The following is a 16113-nucleotide window of genomic DNA, read 5'->3' as shown; positions in this document are numbered from 1 at the left end:
TGATTTAATGTGATTTTTTATTGGTGAATTAATTTAATAAATTTATAATTAATGGATGATTAAAGAAAAGGAAAAAAAACATTTTTTGTTAATTATTATTTATTTATTAATTGATGTTTTTTTTAAATTGTTAAATTCTTTCTAACTATCCTAGTTTTAAGAGACATCTGCTCACACAAACTCTCTATCTCTATCTCTCTCACGCCTAAATCTCTCTATCTCTCTCGTTCTTTTTGTTTTTCCTGGCTGCAAAAAGAGAAGATAAAAACATTAGAAAGCAATCAAAAGTTACCTACACTCAAAGAAACGAAATATTATATCATCTTCTCGACGGGATTGTGTTGAAGGCTTAGGGGACGATTCGGGAAGCACTTTGAAGTTGTGGAAATCTACAACAAGGTATGGGTTTTCTCTCTTGGAATCCTTTCTCCAATAGAAATTTCTTTGTACAAAAATTCAAACGTATGAAACTAGGGTTGTCCCCTTGAATGTTGAACTCCTTGTCCCTAGTCTCCTTCCGATTTCAATCTACATTAGGTTAGAAATTATGTTGTTGGTATCGTTGCTGGTATCTATGTGTGAAATATGATATTCTTTGTGATTTTGTGTTTGTAAATAGCAAGCATATTTAATGATGACAATCGAAAATGATGTGGTGAAATATGTAGATGTTTGTTCTTGTTGTTATCCGTTTTGATGTCTTAAAATGGTTAGTTTGATGGATGAAATTAACATTCATAAAATGGGTAATTCGTGATCATATGTGGTGTATGTGACTGATTTTAAGTGGTATGTTGCAGCTAAAACAAAATGAATTTACACCTAAGAATGTGTTGAAAAAATCCATGAAATACAGCCCAGAAAGGTGTTAAATGATCCATGACCTTTCCTATGTTTTTAAGTGGAAATATTGGTGAAACTAAGGTGAGAAAATGACTAATTTTCAAGGAAAAAAAACAAGTTTCGTTTAGGCTAAAGTATAAAGGAGTAATATGGAAATTTAATTAGTTTTAAAAGGGATGAGGCCACCACGATTCGAACCAGTGACCTCACTCATGTAAAACATTAAATTCGCAAGAAAGGAAAAGGGGTCAGGGGGATTCGAAATGGAGTGTGCTGGCTGAGAAAGGAAAGAGTAAAAATTTAAATAAATAAAATGGGAGGCATGTGAATCGAATCCACGACCTTCAGGAAGCGAATGAAGGGAAAGAAAAATAAAAGAAAGGAAGTGTTAGGCGTGGGAATCGAATGCACGACCTCAAGGCTGGAAAGGAGAATGGGAGAAATAAATAAGAAAATAAAGTGAGGTTGTGGGGGCTTCATACCACAACCTCATTGCCGATGCATAGCCAATTTAACTTTTCATTAAAAATAAAATAAGCAGGTTGTGGGGGTTCGAACCTACAACTTCACAGCCCCTAGAAAAATAAAGAATAATTAAAGAGAGGCTGTGGGGGTTCGTCCCACAACCTCATGGTCCATAAGAATTGGACAAGAAGAATTAAATGAAAAAAATATAAGGGGTTGTGGGGGTTCGATCCCACAACCCCTCAGCCAAATTACAAGAGAATTCAAGGAGAAAAATAAAGATAGAATGTTAATGTTGGGGCTCGATCTACAGTCCCGATGTCATGAAGAGTAAAAATAATGTCAAGGAAAAATGTAAGTATTGTCCAAGGTGTTCGAACTTGGGTTCCCTTGACCAAATTTCCGTATTGATACATAACTCATACGTGCATTTTATATTCAAAAATAATGCCACGTACTTAGATCGAAATTGAGATCTTGGCATACACACAAGATACATATGTCTTGTACTAGATAATCTTAGGAAGATATGAGTCACTTAACGAACTATGAATGAAGCCTCATGGCTTGTATGTATATACCCATAAGTCTAGCATATGTTTAAAAGTAAGTGAACCTAAGATGTATGTAATGAAATGAAGTAACCATAGAAGGGTTAAGTACGAGTGTAAAACACACAAAATTGCCAAGTACATTGGCATATAATGAAATGAACAATGAAATGATAAAATCAACAATGAAATGATGAAAACCTAGAAGGGTTAAGCAAGAGTGTGGAACGCAATAAATGGCTAAGTACATTGGCATATGATGAAATGAACATTCACAAAAAAAGGGGGTGAGTAATTATGAAGAGAAAATGTGCTAATGTTAATGAATGTGGTGACAACTGATATGAGGCTAATGTAAAAGTGAGAGAAATCTCAAATGGTCCTAAGTAAATATTACCAAAACGTACTCACCTATGAGTGTTTAAAGTTAATGAAGAGATTTTTCTTTATGAAAACTCTAATGAAAGTATTGAGATTAACACAATCAATACTAATGATGAAAACATAAGTCATCTATTGAGCTATGATGTCCTTATACTAAAAACCAGCTTCCATGATGTATGAGCTTAATGTAATGTAACTTTATACTGAGAATCGATAGACTAGCTATCAGCGGTGATGCCTTCTTTCGAATGGGAGGAGGTTCATGTAACTCTCATGAGATGAGACTGTGCGGCATGCCGCGTATGGGTCTCCTTATATCTCTTAGTCTTTGAACCTATACTGCCAATATAGGGATCTACCGGGGTTAAATTCCCACGTACGCTAGCATGTTTTGGGTCACTTTGGCCGGTGATTCCACCTCTTTTCGATATGGGGGAGACACTGGATTTCATGATGCTCACATAATCTATGTCGGTTAAAGTTAAAGTTCCCAATGAATGAATGAGGACAACCTCAATGATGTACACAATTAAATGAATGATACGAGACGTGTTAGGATAGGATAATCAAGAGGTGAGATAATCTCAAGTATGATACTAGGTTATTCTAGATCATTGCACAACAAACCCGATGAGAGTCTTAAACTACATCTTAGGTATAGTTGGTGCTTACACTAGCTTATGAATGAATGAAATGAAGTACGTATGAATGAATGAAGCAAACTTTGTGTTTGTTAATGAAGACTCCCTAGTTGAGGTCCCATATGTTGATCCCTCATTTTGGAAAGTCTTAATGTCAAGTCCATGATTCAACCTCTCATGGCATATGAATGAATGTTATAAAAGATGTTATGTGCTATTTGCTATGTGATATGTGTTTTGTGTAAAATGTTATGTGTTGGGTAAAATATGTTAAGTATGATGATGGAAGTTACTCTCATGGCATAAGTTTCCTTATCAAAATTTTGAATGTTCACTCACTTTCCTAATCTCAATTTTGCAGGTCCACTGACTTGACCTGCTATAATCATGTTGCTAGGAATGATTTATTCTTACTCATGCATGTCTTTAGAGTGTGCTTGCACATACCCATACTTAGTACAAGTGTGTACTAACCCTATACAACTCTAAATTTTTAGGTGCAGGCACTGGTGGGCGCTAGAGCTATAGGTTGACGCTGAAACTATCCAAACGTAGAGTATTCATCTGGACTTGGTAGGCCCTCATGCTTTCGATGATGATTGCCCATTTATATTCTAGCTTAGTCTTCAGATGAGTTAGTGGAGTATGTTCCACTAGCGTTTCTTTCCCGTATTATTTTAGAGTTTGTATTGGTGCCATTTTTGCAAGTATTAAGTTATTGCTATATTAAACTATTTCTTTCATTTGATGATCTTAATGTTAGATGGTTGATAGTGAATAAATTATGATTATATTAGATATGATTAGTAAGAATGTTAAGTAACAAAAAGTTCAAATTTTTTGCTAAAATTAACCTAAATGAAGTAACAATGACGTATGTAGTCTTGTCTGCGACCTCTGAGAGGTTCACGACGCCGGTCTCGTCTGGGTTCTAGATTCCGGTCGTGACATACATCATGGAATATGGCTTCTAGTATGACAACATCATATATCAATATATGATTTCTCATCTCATCATTAGCATTATGTATACATTAATCTCAATACTTTAATTAGATTGTTCATTGAGACTGATGTCTTCTTTAGCTTTACATTCTCATAGGTGAGTACGTTTTTGTAACATTTGCTCAGGATCATTTGACATTGCTCTCATCTGTAACATTAGCCTCTTATCATGTTGTCACCACATTCATTAGATTTAGCACATTTTCTCTTCATAATTACTCACCCCTTTTTACGTAAATGTTCATTTCATCATATGCCAATGCACTTGGCCATTTAGTGTGTTTCACACTCTTATTTGACCCTTCTAGGGTTTCATCATTTCGTTAAATTCATCCTAGGTTCACTTACTTTACACGTATGCTAGTCTTGTTGGTGTATACATAATAGCCATGAGGCTTCAAATAGTTCGTTTAAGTGATTCATATCTTCCTAAGATTATGTGGTGTACAAGACTTATGCATCTTGTAAGTATGCCAAGATCTCTATTTAGATCTATGTAGGCAACATTATATTTGAACATTTATTCACGTATGACTTATGTATCAATACAGAATTTGGTCAAGGGAACCCAATTTCGAATCCCATAGACAACACTTACATTTTTAATTATTTTGATTTGATCCACACGGCTTGGGGACCCAAGATCGAGCCCCAACGCCTTAATTTGATTTTTTTCCTTGATTTCACTTTTTATTTTTCATTCATTGGGACTGATAGGATGTGGGATTGAACCCCCACAACCTCATTTCCTTTTTTTTCCTTTTCTTTTAATTCTCTCCTTCTTGGCCGAGAGGGTGTGGGATTCAACCCCTACAACCCAACTTTAATTTTCCCCTTAAATTCCATTTATTCTGCCTAGAGGTCGTGGGTTCGATTCCCTCAGGCCTCAACCTTTTATCTTTCTTTAAATCCCTCCTTAACACTGACTGAGAGGTGGTGGGTTCAAATTCTACTCCTCTCATTTCTTATTTTTAATTTTTCATTTTCGATCAAGGTCACGGGTACGAATCCCCCTTGACACATTTTGTTTAACTTAAATTATTTCTATGACTTTTAACATGGTGAGGTCACGGGTTCGATCCTCATTGACCTCATTTATTTTTCTTCATTTTTTTCATAACATGTTAATTGACTTAACTTGACCGAAACTAACATCAAAGTGCTGGAATTTTGACCACATTTTTGCAGCCTATGTTCTCACCTCTTTCACGTTAACTGTGTATACGTTTTGAGTAGTTTTTAGTGAGTTATTTAGGTGCATTTTAAAGATCACATTCTATACAGAGTTTGCACTCCAATCAGCATTTTTACATCACTTATCTTCGGCGAAATTTCATCAACAAAATTGTGGAAATTTTGTATGTTTTGCAGCTCATTTTCATCAACGTTTAAATGTTAGTTTTTAGGGTAATTCATGGATCATTTAGTATATAATTAGGTGCATTTTCATGGATTCATTTAGCTAATAATTTTCATTCAAATCAGAAAGATTTTACTTCATATGAACATCACGATTTATACGAATTTGTGCATGTAAGAATACAACAATAACATGTCATTTTTGAACTTCAAACCAAGAGTATATGTCACGGCTACAGATTGCACACACATAAACATATAATTTCGGATAACATGCTTAACATTCGCCAAACTCCGATCATACATACAGGAACATAATCAACACGAAAACACATTACATCCCTAATTTCTACTAGCAAACATACCCAACCTACAAATCGATGGGAGCTACTGACAGGGAACATGTAAAGGGGAACAACCCTAGTTTTCGGATTAGATTCATCTAAGTCCTAAGGGTCTCTTAGGAAAGGGACCAAGAGTAAGAAAACCCATAACTTATTTTGACGTTTATTCAACGCACGACCTGCTGTCCAACATCCTCTCCAAATAACGTTCAAGTCCGATATTTCAACACCAAACTCGACGGAAAAGCATCCCTTTTTGCCTAAAGTTTTAGCTTATGTTTGCTTATATTTTTAACGTGAATGTATTTTAAGTGTGAAGAACATTTAGTTGCTGGTCAGTTCTTGTATTTTCGCAGAGAGAACGTGAAAAGAAAGAGAAGTTTTGACGTGAGAGAGAGAGAGAGTTAAACGTGAAAGGTTGTTTAGGCTTAGGTAAAGATTTAGTAAAACTAGGACACTTCCAAACCTTTAAAAAAATCTGATTTTTCCTTTTTATTGAATCAGGTAATAATTATAAATCAATTAAATTAATTTACCAATTTAATTAAAACAATTTTAATTAATGATTCCACCTAGGTTCGAAATCTGGTGGAGCAAGACTTCACGCAAAGGCCAATTTTGGGCCCTGTCTCACAAAAATTCCCCTCCACCATATTAATTAAACAATTAATTACATATTTAGGGTAATTACGATACTACACTTAGCCTGGAAAAAGACCATTTTACCCCTAGACTCTCGTAACTTAAAATTTCCCCTCTTTAATTTTAGTAAAGACTCATTCGGGTAAATATTCATATTTAGGAGCCCTACATGGCTTGGTCCAACCTTTCCTAGCTCAACTAAATCCCCAAATTAGTTGGCGTGGGTATAACAAGGGTTCTGAGGTGTGGTTCTACGCGCATCAATCCATGTGAACCAGGTCTAATCGTCGGCATTGGAGACACATTAAGCATTGCTTAGCATATCCATTTTTTGGGTTGTTACATGGGGGAAGTCTGAGTACCCTGGAGGTATGGGTTAATTAGGCCTGATCTAAATTGCATAAGTGTGTAGTTTTTATTTTTGTTTTGGGGGTTGAGAGTTTGAATTTGGGAAAAGGGGGCTAATTTTAGGACGTTGGTCATTTCGATGAGCATGGTCGAACTTGCGGAACAATTCAGTGATTTGACTACGTCCCCCTTGCTCTCCTTTAAATTATCAATTTGGCTTTGTTGGAGTGTGTATATTTCGGTGAGAAGCATGTGTTTACGAAGTTCACTCGATGACTCGTCGAGTGTTTCATTTGATCGCCCTTTCTATGCCCCTAACCCCTAAAACACACTGAATTTTGGCAGGCTTGTCTAAGATCACTGAGCGATGTAAATGATTCGCCGAATGGTCCAACATATCGACAACCTACAATTGTTCTAGAAATGTTTTACCCCAACCCTTTTGGCGAGCCTGATCTAGCTCGCTAAATTTACTCGGGGATTCGTTGATTGGTTTGGCGACGTATATTGCAATTTAAATTCGTCAATGATTGCTAACTCTTTTTGATGTGTTTTGCAGATATGGCTAGACCAAAAGTACCGGGACAATACATGTCGTCCCCTAAGCCAGCAAAGTAATCATAATCAATGAGGATGTAGTTTCATCCAAAGCAAAGGCGAACAAACTTCCTACCATATGTGGCAAGGGCAAAGGAAAGGGCTAGGGCTCCCGCAATTGAGTCAGAAGAGGTATGCTCCGGCAGCGAGGAAGTCTATGCTACTCATCTCACCAGCTCTAAAAGTGAAGGGGAACACAAAGACCCTCATGTTGTTATCTCTATGCCTAAGGATTATCAATTTCTATTGCCTTGGAGATTTGAGCGATGCTCAAATGGGATGCATGATCAATTTAGGATCAGGGTGCCTAAGACCCGTAATAATCCTCTAGTCTCAAATCAAGTTGTGGTCCCAAAACCACTTGCACAGGTCCGTCCTCACAGTCTCTCAACATACGAAAGTCTGAGGGATTGAAAACTATTAATTAGAATAAAGACTTGAACCCAACAACTCGATACTGCTTTGGGTTAATCTGCAACTCCATCATGCACTCAAAAAATGAGTTTGTACTAAGACACCCAAAGGAAGCCTGTCTAAGACTTATAATAGCCTAGAAGAGCATAATATTGGACTAATCATCGCAAAGGAGATGACCATGAGGCCAGAGAGAGCCAGACATCCCTTCCTTTCTCAGTGCATTTTACGGATTTAAGTAGGAGACCTAGTGTTCCTCTTGACAAGAAGAGGGACATTGAGTTTACACCCACATCCTCTACACACATCCTATGTATTGAGGCTAACAACACACAGAATGAGTTTGATAGGTTGAGAGTATCTCTAGTGCATACATTCCAGGAGGTTGATGTTGAATCTATACCTGCAGAGGGAGATTTTCCTACTCCTACCTCCGTGCTTTCAGGTACATCTACATCCACTCTTTCCAAGGCCCAAGGTTCTATTACGGTTTCCCAGCCTTCTAGTTCAAGTACCACTTCATCGAAGTCTCCAATCACTCAGTCCATGCTCCTCAATTTGGGGCACCTAACCCATTTTATAGATTTACAGGCTTTCTGGCTAGAGGCCAAAATTCTTTGGATGATTAAGCAAACAAATATATACTAATTTGAAACCCCTTCAGATATCTATTCAAGATCTTGCGGTGAGAGTAGATACTTGTGAGAGGAGGGTAGGGGATTACTACGAAGGTTACAACTTTGAAAGATGATATTTCTAAGTTCAGGAAGGATGTGGACAAACTGAAGTCCATGGACTTTAGTTTACTATTTGACTCAGCATAGGCTCCTGCGTTTCCAGTACAGATGTCCCATCAAGTTATGTTATGCATACGGCTGCCACTTGAGATGAGACTATGGGGGATGTGGTTGTTTTTGTGTTAGAGGAATTGCTCGATGGTAAGGAGCTTAACACTCTAGAAGTCTAAGACCTGATGTAGAGCCTCACATGATGAACTAGACCTTATATTACTGTTTTAAGGCCTAAAATAATGTTTATTAACCATTTAGGATGTTTTACTGTCAAGACTTCAAGAAACATCCATGACGTTCCGAGACTAGTGAAATATGTGTTTTTGTATCTTAGCCTATTTCATGGGGTTTTATGAGTAAAAATTTGAAATATAGTGGAAAGGCTTCAAACAACTGTTAGAGTATGTTTAGGTTTAAAACGTCTGCGTATGACTACCGAAGGAATACCCTAATTTGACCACAAAAAGGCAGTGTTTGAAGTTGCTACCTATGAAGCCAATCGACGGGGAGTCAATGGCTCAGTAGTCCCACACATAGAAAAATCCAAGACTGGTCCAAAATATCAGTCTCAAACACCATCGATTGATGTGCAGGACGGTGGGTGCAAGGGGACGTTGACTGACCTACGGATCGTAGGTCATGTCTGGTTTTCATTTGTGAGTTTTAAGTGGATCAATTTAATTAGTTAGTAGGTTAGTTGGTTGATTAAGGGTTAAGGTATGTTTAATTAAATTAATTAAGGTATATATAACACGTAGCACTCATTAAACTAAACCAACACCTCACAATTCCCAAACTCACATCTCTCTAATCTCTCTCTTCCTTAAATTTCAACCTCCATTGAAAAACACTAGGGCTCCAATTCAAGGACGCATTCACGAATGTTTTCATAAATAGTTGTGGCAATATCATCACCAAAGTATGGTTTCTTTCACTCTTGGGATTCCTTTCCCCAAGAGGCCCTTCACAAAAATGATTTTCAACTTCCCCAAAACTAGGGTTTCAATCTATGCATGGGTTCTCTTTTCATTACAAAATTGTTAATCAATTAAGATGAATTATAGTCTTTTATCATTGTTTAAATAAGTACTAAATGTAAATTATTTTTAATCAATCAATAATTTCCCTTTGAACCCTTGTTCTTCCCTACATTCATAATGTCTTCTAATTCTATAGTAATTGTGTAAGATGATGACTATGTGAGGTGTAGAATAGTAATTGCTATCTATTACTTCTTGGATTTACCTTTTTTATACATTGGTTATGAAATTCATGTTAATTGAACTATGAAGGCAATGAGAGGGCAATAAAGTATGAAGATAGATTCTTCTTGAATCCTATTATGAAGTATGACTTACTTTGATTGTAATGCTTCTATGTCGAATGTGTGGTTGTGATGTTGATAGCAAGTATTCCTCATTCTTAACCCTAGTCTATTGAATTGGTTATGAAGTATGCAAGTATGTTACGGTATTATTATTATATGATTGAAATTAACTTATCATGATTATGATAAAGTGTTGAGTGAAATGTTTAATCAGTTGTATGTGGTCTTATAAATTAAAAGGATTATTCTCACTTATGAATATCTATCAGTCATGAATATGAATACTTCACATATGGGTCTATAATAGACTAATGTGATTTTGTATAAAAGGTATGATTATAATAAAGCGAATTGATCTTTAGTACTAAAGTTCATATAAATGAGACGGAGGGCTCACGTTACGTAAGTTTGGCCTCCCACATGGGTTTCTTCATGTTTGGCAAGTCCGTATTCACACGATATGTGTTGTCTCACAAGATGGAAACCTCCATGTTAGTAAGTCATGGTTTTTAATAACATCCTTGTCCCTTTACTAGTGCCCACATAGGACTATAGCTTAGTGGATTCACCTAGATAGCTATGTAAGATTGGTTACACCTTAGGCAATTGGTAACCCTCTCTTTTCGATATGGGAGAACCGTATTCCGTGTAGCTCACATGGTATCATGTAGGTATTACACTATCTTCCCAAATGTAATATAGTAAACGAATAAGTCAAGTATGTGAAATATTATTGGGGCTTGTCTTAAAGGTTACTATATAGGGTAAGGGAGGGGTATGTGACCTGTATTACTCATTTCACATGAGGGATTCTAAGGGATGGTCTTTACAGTGTTCTTGTAGGAGTATGTCATGTTATTCATGTCAAGTCAGATATATTTGAATTTATGAATCAAGCATGTTATGAAAAGTTATGAGATTATATTATATGTATGTTATAAGTGACGTAAGGTTATGCTTTGCGTTGGATAGGGTTATGGGGTTCTATTCTTGGCATTGTACCAGTATTGATTTGGGTTTCTTAGGTTGACTTATAATATTCCATGTATGTGCATGTTGAGTTATTGAATATAAACCATGGTTTTTACTAATAGGTGTCTTTTCTCATGAATTGATGATTTTGTGCATAGGAAACATACTTAATACATATGTTTAGTACTAGCCCATATTTTTTCTTTTTTCCACAACATTGTAGATTCTTGCCATTGAAGAGATTCTAGGATATTTTGCAAGAATACTTGTACTTGTTTCTCCATGTAATGGTGAGTCCTCCATGTTCGAGGATGGTTCCTTTAGTATACCTTAATAGTATTGATATTGTCTAAAAGACATTTGTTGCTTATTTATTCTTGAAGAAAATTATTGTAAGCCCTAAGCGACAATATATACTTGTGCAAGGGCTATGCCAAAATATTGTACTACGTTTAGATGGTTTAACGTGATATGGTATTATCCAACTAACTCCTTATATGTTTATTAGGTTAACTAAATGAGAAGCCTATGTAAGCTTCCTATGTGAGCAGTCTAAGTAAACTTCATATGCATATATCAGAAGTACGTGAGAGGTCTATGTATACCTTAATATGTATAAAATTACAAAATTTTCAGCATTTTTACCTATGATATGTAATGATGAATGCTAAGAGGATAGTATTAGTCCTCTTTGAGGACGAAGATGCTAGTTACGTATAGGGGGTCCTCCTCAATTGTGACAAGGAGGCGACCATATATGGAGATGTGCCTGATTGAGAGGGGACGATAAAAGAGTCAGTCTTCAGACATCGGTGTCAGAGATTTCCATGGAAGGATCTTGTAGATGCAGCATTGATGTTACCTCGGTCACTGATGCCCAAGATCTGAGTGTGACCCCAAGCATTGATGCCTCAACAGAAAGATCAACTATGTAGACATGATCACAGTTTACCTCCCTCTGTTGTTTTTGTGATTTCTTTTTTTTTAAGTTGCATTTGAGGACAACTGCTTTTCTTTTGAGCGTGGAGTGAGGTATATACATACATACCTATTGTGTTTTTTAATTTTTTTGTGAATAATAATATATAATGATTTTTTTGTTTTAAATTGTGTTTGATTCTATCTTGTTGATATTTGAGCTTATGGCTCCTTGGTTTTACTTTAAATGGTTTTGACCCATTTTGAAAAAATTTGTGAAACCTCTTTTGTGTTTCACTATTATTGGTCTTATGTAAATTTGAGTATCAGTTATGATCAATACAAATTACTTGCATAGTGCTCTTACTTCAACAAAAGGAATGAGCTGCTATGATGAGACGAAATGAAATTGCCTAGAAAATACATGGACTTTTTACATCTCGTTGTGACTCTCCGGTTATCGAATGGAATCTTTTCTAAGGAACATTCCTCGCTAGTTTGAATGATCCTCGTTTGATCATAACTTTAAACACAAACTCATTACAAGCCTAGTAAAGACCTTATTGATCTTGAGTAAGATGAACAAAATATTGATTGGAAAATACTAGAAAACATATAGGTGAAGTCATGCGTGTGTGCATACTTTTGATTGTTTATGCATTGCTATTTTCTAGTGTAAATTTTATTCCAAAGTGAGTTTAACCATTAATTGTGGTTTAACTTAAGAATTGTAGATGCATATGCATATTTTTCTTTAGAGTGAGGCTTTAGAACTAACATTATTGATTAATGCTTTGTAGGTATTTGGTTGACTTGGGCTTAGCGAGAGAGAGTGCATCCTAAACTCAATCCCACACATTTACCCCTGGAGAGTGAATGGATTAAGGTGTGGGTTTTTCTTCATTTCAAAGCTTGTTTATGTTTGAAAGAAATCACCTAATTTGGATTAGTTGTTCGAGAGAAAACTATCTCCCTTATATTCTAGCCTACTCACGGATATTTAGTTATTTACTAGTACTTGCAATTACCCATATACCCATATTTGCCTTTAATTGATCACATCCCAAGATGTTTATCCCTATTGTAATTTCATAGTTTTTGTGAATTTGTAGTTGATAACTAAACCCACCCCCAATTTTGACCTTCGTGTCATCCATTTAATTTGTGTAATATCTTTTCAAATAATGTTTATTCCAATGGCTTATTAGACTGCATTCATACTTCTTAATTGAATTTTAAACACCTACCACTCCCTATGGTATTCGACCCCAACTAATTTAGTTGTATTTTATATTGATATATGATCTTTAACAATTAGAATCGGAATAAGTATGCTTGAAACATTAAAATCTTGAGTAATCAAAATTTATTTTTGACCTAAGTAGTGCTTAGTATTTTTTAACATATCGCATTCTTCAAAAAATATTTCTGGTGAATACATTTGATTTATTAAAATAATACATAAACCTACAACTCTTCTTTTCATGTGGAAATGTTGTTTAGTTGTTATAGATTGTAACTTTGTGATGAAACATATGACAAGTTCTACCAAAATTTCTAATTTAGAAATCTTGTATGTTCAACCGTTAGTGGTTTGATTATATATTTTTTGACAAAAAGTATTTTTTGGTGATTTTTTGTTATTTTCAACCTTATGATATATACCTACATCATTCATCAAGGATATAAAGTCGATTTTCCATTTTTAATTTCAAAAGTAAGTTGCGACATAAGTTTCACGACCAGGAAGTACCCGCTAGAAATAACATGGCATAATCGACCCGTCGGTGGTGTCATACAAGCCACATGGATCATTGTTTGCATACAATAGCCAAAATAATTAAGAATTTAAAACTTTCTTCACCACAAAGAATACTTTCATTAATAATTCAGCAAGAAGGCTTTACAACATATAACTCTATAGTATGTGTCATAAAACCATCTATATAACATTAGAGTACAAGATAGGGAATAAGCCCATACAAGATGCGAAATAAAGACTAAAAGACCATACAAGAAACATGTGGGTCTTGTCCTCGAATCTATGAGGACTCATCAGAACTTCTTTCTCGACCCTTAGAAACCTATCCATATTCCATGACATACAAACACATCCAACCCCTACACTTTACTCAAAAAAAGGAAAAGAAAGGTTTAGCACATTAAGCACTAATTATGGAATTCATGAAAAAACTAAGCAAAAAGGGACATTTAGTATAGAAACCTGCTTTCATGACATATTGATAAAAACCTTCATCATAAGAGTTTACGAGACACAACAGAAATAAACAATCACATATAAGACATATTAAGCTAATATCAATATATAGAACTTAATTCCATATTCATCAAGTAAGCCTTTTCATCATTCAGACTATCTACCTAAGCTTACTCTAAGACCCACCTAACTAAGACATGAAGAGACACACCCTCTTCAAGCACACGTAAGTGATCCTCAAATCCAACCTAGATAAGAACCTTTCAATTATACATATTTTTCTATGTGATAAATATTCATTTAATTCATTTAGGAGACAACTAAACACATATGGGACTTCACATAATGGTCTTGGAAGACCTAGGGAACTCACTTAAGTATCTTAAAAGCCTAATTGTGCCTGTGTATATAGCGTCCCATTCCACTAAATACACGTTGTAGAACTTATCCAATACTAGAGTGCACATCCCACATGATAAGAATAGGTATTAATAGACATAGACCATACTAGCTAGGTATGGAAACCGGTGTCATAAGAGCTCACATAGTGAAAGGTATTCGACTTGCCAAGGGTAGAACTAGAACGCATCCCATGTTGGCACATGGTTAGGGGATATCAAAAGGTTTCTTTGTACTCTATTTTCATACTTGATTAGATCTACTCCCTTAAGCATATACACTCAGTGATTTTCCTTGATTCTCATAGAGTATGTTCATTCACACAAGTGTATTATAAAAGGTACCATCATTAATCTATACAAACTCATAATACCATTTTCAAGAATGGGTCCACTATGGCAGCCAATCAAGGTTCATTTGCATAGCTCTTATGAGATTCTTAAATATGGTTTCATGTCGTTCCGGCCAACCGACCTCTAATTCCATTATACCACTCAAGAAGGGCATCATTTAGGTCTACCATTTCAAGGATTCTTTATTGACCTTCTTTTCATAGTCAAGGTTTCACATTCTTAACATTCTTTTAATATTCAAGGATTTCATATTAGTTTTTCATAAAAGGGTACCTACTTTAGGTCTACCAATCCTAGACTTTGATTTTTTAATACATACATGACAAGGGTTCCTAAACCTACATGGTAAGGAGATAACATTCACTTAACTATCATACATCAAGGAGAAGGAACATAAGTCTACCAAGAGTTCATAATCTAGAAGTTTTCATATATCAACAAGAGGGACCTAAGTCTACCAATCAAGACACAACATCCTCACATTAGACTCTTCAAAATCCATCATCATTACAGATTAAAATTCAAAGAGAATATACTTTCATCACACTACATCCACATTATAAAAGATCACACATACATTACATCATAACTTCACTTTATACACACACATATTCCATAACACCTTCTACATAGCAACATTATTTTACATAGCCAAGTTCACAATATACCTATATATATAAATATATATATATATATATATATATATATATATATATATATACCCTAACATGATAATACTTCAATTTACATAATAATGTTGACAAGGCCATGATAACAATCCGAACAACAATTAAACACCGCCACCATAAGTAGACCATGCAACACAATAGCAATTCTTTATCAATTCTATATTTATAAGTGAATTAGGTCAACTTACACTCTTCCAGTATCCAAGATCAACATTCCTTAACATCTCCAAAAATTCACAATATAATAGCATAATTAACAATAGAAAGCAACCATACAACATATTATAATCACAATTCCATCAACATTAAATCACAAGCAAAAAACAAACATTGTAAGTAAAATTTAGGTATTTATAAAATCAAGGTTTCATGGAGATTTTCATCGTAAAATATCAATTTAATATCGGTAATATCATATCTAATGTTTTAAAAACATTTCATGCAACAACCCTTGCGTTAGAGTGAAAATTGGATTGTTTCATAAACATTGAAGTTGGCTCTAAGGTGTTAGTTTACCTTAGAAAAATAAATCTCATACCTTATTAGAAAAAATACCAAGAGAATTGAATAAGAGAACTATTGGAATCCACCACCCTAGCACCATGTTGATTTCATGGTTCCATGGGGGGGGGGGTTGGATAGAACATAGGGAGGGAAAGGTTTTGAATAAGGTGGTAGAGTATAAAAGAAGACTTAATAAATTAAATACACTTAAAGTATGTAAATACACATAAAACAAACTTTCATACACTGAAAAATTCTTCGGGGGAATTTAGTATGTCACCCCCAAGTTGGGCGAATTGCTTCACCTTTTGCCCACTCATTCGATGACCCCAATTGACGGACTGTCAAT

Source organism: Solanum pennellii, chromosome 5 (genome assembly GCF_001406875.1).
Source record: "Solanum pennellii chromosome 5, SPENNV200".
Classification (NCBI taxonomy): domain Eukaryota; kingdom Viridiplantae; phylum Streptophyta; class Magnoliopsida; order Solanales; family Solanaceae; genus Solanum; species Solanum pennellii.
The sequence above is the reverse complement of the archived record's forward strand: the minus strand, read 5'-3'. Positions refer to the sequence as shown.